Source organism: Choloepus didactylus, chromosome 7, assembly GCF_015220235.1.
Source record: "Choloepus didactylus isolate mChoDid1 chromosome 7, mChoDid1.pri, whole genome shotgun sequence".
Classification (NCBI taxonomy): Eukaryota; Metazoa; Chordata; class Mammalia; order Pilosa; family Megalonychidae; genus Choloepus; species Choloepus didactylus.
In genome coordinates, this window is record NC_051313.1 from 98,355,475 (window position 1) to 98,361,474 (window position 6,000).

The window sequence follows — 6,000 nt, forward strand, 5'->3', positions numbered from 1 at the left end:
AGCTGGTTTTCAGGGCTGGTTCCAAGGGGTAGAGGTTAACATAAAATGCCTCACCTCAAACATGAGGTGGGCTCTTTCCTCCCCCCACCAGGATACCCAGAGTTCCTCCTTTCTTATAGATGGGAGCTGTAGCCAGCTCCGTGCTGGGCCTGCATCCTTCTCCTCCTTTCTGCCCAAGTTATCTCAATCTTACTCAACCCAGAAGCTCTGGGCTTCTGCCTTGGCTGCCACAGCTCACCTGCAACTTGCTCTTCTTCAGGCCCCTCAAATGCAGTTTCTTGAGACCAGATTCATGCCCCCAGGCTCACTCCTCCTCCTCTCTGTTCCCTACCTGAAACAGAGCCAGCATTGGCAGCTTGGAACCTGGAATCATTCTTGGCTCTCTCTTTCCTTGCCCTCCCACTGTCAGTTCTACCACCTAAATACCCTGCAAAGCTCTCTCCTCATCCCATCCTCTTCCACTGTCTGAGGTCAGAACCTCATTGCTTTTCATTCTCTCCACCCCACTGGTTTCTCACTGGGTCTCTCTGCCTCTAGCCCAACTGGCTCCAGTCTGTCCATATAACCAGAGTGATTTTTCTCAAATGTAAAAATAAATATTGCTACTCTTCTTTAAATCCTTCAGTGACTCCCCATTGCCTATAGGAATGCCTCTTCACACTGTGACCTCCAGCCAAATCAAACACCTGAACGTGGCAAGTACTCTTACCTTCCTGCCTGGGTGCATTTTCTAACCCTGCCTGCCAAGCTCCTTCTCACCTGGCCAGACTTCACTGCCCACCTCATTGCTTCTCAGGGAGAGTCAGTATCTCCTCCATACCTTCCCACAGAACCCAGCAAACCTCTAAGAAAATCCGAAGACCAATGAACACTTCCTTTGTTATAAAGCATGTCTTGTCCACTACCCAGTGAGCCCCTAGTGTGTGGACATGGCCCCACTGTGTCCCCAGAGTGTTTTCACAAGCAGATAATGACACTGTGTACAACTCCATGCAAACCTTGATGACCCCACAAAATCTCACGTGATCTCATCTGCTGGAAGTTTATATTCACTCATCCATCACATCAAAAATCATTTGTTCCTATCACTCAAGTGAAATGTATGGATGTTGTTTGGATTCTGATGCAAATAAACCAAGTGTCAAGGGATCTTAGTAAGACCCTTGGGGAAACCAAAATGCTGAATATTTGATGAAATTAAGAATTACGAGATTCTAGTGTGAGAGTAGAATAGTTGTGGCTATGTTTAGAAAAAAGAGTTCTTACTTTTTAGAAATACAGACTGAATTATTAATAGATGAAGTGATATGCTGTCTGGGATTTGCTTCAAATTAATCCTGTGATAGTAGGGGGAGTAGTGGGAGTATAGATGAAAAAAGATTGCTGGCAAGTGCTGAAGCAGACTGATGGGTACATTGGGGTTTGTTATACTATTCTACTTTCGTATCTGCTAGACCCATTAAAAAATTAAATATAAATACTTATATATAAATTTGTTGCACTCCTACTATGTGCCAAGTACTGTGTCTGACTATGGGGGCTTGACTGCAAACAAGACAAAGGCCCTGCCTGAAGGTGCTCACAGTCTATGGGAAAAGCAGATATTAAATACGTAATGTCACAACAATGCAATATAAGTCATAAAGGGAAGTGCAGGAGTAAGTGAGCATAGTGAATGCAGAGTGTTCCAATCAGAACCAATTAGCATGTGCAAAGGCCAGGGCTGGGGAGGCTGCTTTGAGTGCAGCAGAGTGGTGCAAATAGGGACGTCAGATATAGCAGGAAAAAACAAAACAAAACAAAACAGGACATACAGTTAAATGTGAATTTCAGATAAACAGTAAATAATTTTTTAGCATAAGTATCGCCATGCAATATTTGGGACATACTTATGCTAAAAAAATCACATTTAACTGGATATTCTGTTTTTTTATCTGGTAACCCAATATGCAAAGGATTCCAGTGTTCCACCACACTGCCGTTTCCTAACGTCACCACACACACACACACACACACACACACACACACACTCATACTCATAGCAGAGGTTTTTCATCAGGCTTGTCCTTGGATCCAATTTATTGAAAACCCCAGAGTAAGTTTCTTCAAAAAGCCAGTCCACTGACTTGCAGAGATAGTTAAATAAACCTGAAAGTCTTTGTTTAAACCTTTTATTGCCAACCCTGAAATGGAACATATTAACCAACTGTTGTGATAAAGGGATGACTCTTGTCATATTTCTTCTAATCTAATTAATAATAATCTAACTGGTGGTTGCCAGAAAGCTGTGAGAGTGGCTTTTAACCACCTGGACTCTGTCCCTTTCAGAGGGAAGGAATCATTCAACTATAAAAACAGCTTACTAACACATCAAGAATTGGCACCAAGCTTAATTGTGTAACTATAAGAGAGTTCTTACATGAACTAGAACAAATGTGTGTCACCATTACAAGGCGTTAATAATAGAATGTTATATGGGAAAAATACAATTAATGTAAACTAAAGTCTATGGCTAATAGTAACACTGTAACATTCTTTCATTAATTTTAACAAAGGCCCTATACCAAAGCTAAATGCCAATAATAGGGGAATATATGAGGTTTGACTATAGGGGTGAATGCGTAACTATGTGATTACACCAAAAGCCATTGATTCCAAACTTAGGATGGATTGTATGGTATGTGCATAAAACCATGGTTTTATGTATAGCATACTACTGTATTCATTCTTATCAAGAAAGATCAAAGCAGGAAATTGTAGAAAAGTGACAATTAAGATATCTAGCAGTGCAATTCAATTTACTGATACTTTAATACTACTATGTGCCATGCACTGTGCCAAAGAAAAAACATGACAGACACTTTTCTCTACCCTTCAGGAGCTCATAATTTAGTAGGACTACAGATGTGTACAAAAATCTGTGAAAACTCAAATTTGGAATTTATTATAATAGAATAAATTAGTCTGGATGTCAGGAAAACTAGTTTTTAATCTGTTTTTTGTCTTTAAATAGCTAGCTATCAAATCACATTTTCTGTCTCTGGGCTTCGACCTACTCATTGCAAACCTGGATAATGGGCTGGAGAAGGGTTTCTCAACCTTGGCACTGTTGATATTTTAGACTGGGTAATTCTTGGCTGTGGGGTCTGACCTGTCCATTGTATGATGTTTAGAGGCATCCCTGGCCTCTAACATTCCCCCTCACATTTGCAAAAACCAAAACTGTCTTCAGATGTTGCAAATTTTGTCTTCCTGGGAGAGGAGGAGCAGAATCACTCCTGGTTAAGAACCAACCACTGGACTATATGACTGTACATGCTTTAAAACTCAGAAAGTCTTGATGGGAGAACTAGATAATCACTGGGCATAATTAATTAGTTATAATTAGTCTTTATAAAGCACATAAAGTTATCCAGCTTAGAATGTAAGTTACAGAGAGCCAAGAATGCCTTGGCATAATGTTTATACTGGGAAAAAAAGAAAGGCCTTATTATATAGGAGAGACTGGGAGGATCAGTGAGATCCCATGAAAAGCCTGGTATCAGACTGGTCCAGGGCACAACAGAATTCACAGGAAAAAAATATAGAATACCTAATGGAGAAGCTATTGTACTGGCAATGAAGAAAAGAACTTTGCCAGATGCTACAACGAGCAATGTTTAGACAAGGATGAGGTGTGACTCTAATTTGAAGAGCAAGGAGGCAGACATCGAAATGTTAAAAAGCCACTGAGCCTGGAGCTATGATGCAAACTTGCAGGCAGGATCCCACCTGGGCAGAAGGGGCAGATCCAGTTTTCTGAGCCCGGCAGCCTTCTCACCTTGCTCTGAGCTGCTTAGTTAAGACTCATGGCTATTGGTTTGGAATTCCCAGGACCCAACTAAAATGATTTCAGTTCTGGACACATTCTGCTGTGTCACTTGTCTACAACCCATTTTCCTGATTATCTTTAAGCCCCTTTAGGTCAGGGATCAAACCAGATTCCATGCTGGATCCCTACAAGCCCTCATCATTGATTGATGCACAGAAAGTGGTCAATGAATGTTAGTTAATTGAGGCAGAGGAATGAAACTTTCTAAAAGAAGGAAATACATTGACATGTAAACCAGACACAAGATGACAAAGAGGGATCAGTGAAATGTCTGTGTTTCCAGGAAAGGAAGCAGGAAGTGGGAGAGAAGGGATTGTTTTCACCGAGTTTGGAAGTTAGCACCAATTAGACCTCACACTGCGTGCTTGCAGAGATTGTGAGAAGCAGTGGCCCCCCAATCACACAGCTGGAACACATGCAAAGGGGGCCTGGGACAGGAGCGCTCCAGAGTGCACAGAACAGGGCGTGAGGAGAAAGGCAGCTGGGTGTCCTGCCCAGGGAGGAACCAGAGATTGGCAGCAGAGCCTCGGGGCTCCTTAGGGCTGTGTTTGATGTGCCAGACCTCCCTGAATCTTTGCTGAAACTTCTTGTGAATCCAGGTCAATCAATTAGTGACCATAATTAACCTCTGCACAGGAGCTAAACAAAAAGAGCCATTTGGCTTACCTGAAAAAATTCTGGATACATATAAAATTTTATTCCTACCCGGAGCACAGTGGGCCAATGCAGACAAATACAGATGGATGCTGGAAGGACACTTTTACTCCTCAGTGTGTTCAGATTTCTCATCTATTGGGAACTGGGGGCAGGAGGCAGCTCATATTTGCTGAGTTCTTATTAAAAATGTTATGTACATTATCTCATTTAACTTTCTTAGCCCTTAAAGGTAGGTAAAACTATCTCTGGGGCTCAGAGATTAAGGAGTCTGCCCAAGTTTATGGCCCTCATAAGGGAAAGTGTTAAGATCCAACCCAGGACCATTTGCTCTGAGTCTCTCTTCTCTCTACTAAGAAACACTGTTATTATGACCATCCCAGAGACATAACTCCTTTAATTTACTAGATTTATCATAGGATGCATCCCTTTCAAAAAAAGCCTACTTTCCTATTACGTTAAAATATAGTAAACCAGTATTGAATTTACTCACAATTTTTTAGGATGTCACGGTAAAGCAAGGCATGCTTTCATTGATTTTTTTCCCCATCAAGCCATCCAAAAGTTGCTAACAGAAAAGAGCTCATGAACTAGATGTTCTCCTCTCACCCTGACCCTCTAGTATTTAGATGACTAATGGACTCTGAATGGGAAAAACAAACAAGGTTTTCAGAGCAGCAAGGAGATTGTGTAAGTGTGACATGGTAGAACTTTTTAGCCTTGGATTGGAAATCAGCAGACTGAGTTTAATCTAGCCCAACACTCACAAAATTTATGAGCATGGGCACATTGCTTTATTTGTGTCTCTGAATCTCAGTTTCCTCCTCTTTAAAATGGGATATTAGAATCTATTCCACGGGGTTGCTGTAGAGGGTAGTCACTTTCACTACATAGTGAATGTGACTCGGGAACACAGGTGCATGATCTCCAGCAAATCATTGACCCTCTCCAGTTCTCAACGTCTGTTGACAGGGCAAGGTTTTATGATAACCCATGTCTGTCTTGATCAGGCCTTTGAAAACCTCATATTCTGCATGTGAAGAAAGCTATTTATAAGGGAGGAAATAATAAAATATTATGTAAGATAAAAATTCATTGCCTCTTGTAATGTGATTCTAAACAAGGCTAAGTAAACGTAGTTTGAGGATTTTTATCACTTAGCTCTGTGAACTCTGGTCCATAACAACTAAATGTTCTTACCAATTTAGTACAGCCTTTGTTTAATTTTTCATTCTGCTGAATCTTAGAATCTATAACTCCCATGAAAAGAAAGCATGATATACAAAATCCCCAATTCCAAGACAGATGAGTGGATTAAGTATATTTTGAAAAGATTCATTATTTTCTAAAAGATTAGTATACTGAGTTGCACATTTTAAAATGTAGATATTTAAAACATTTTCCTGGCTAAAATTCATTATGCATACTTTTCCAGAGATATATCCACCGAGTAAGAGAAATATATTTTGTCCCAA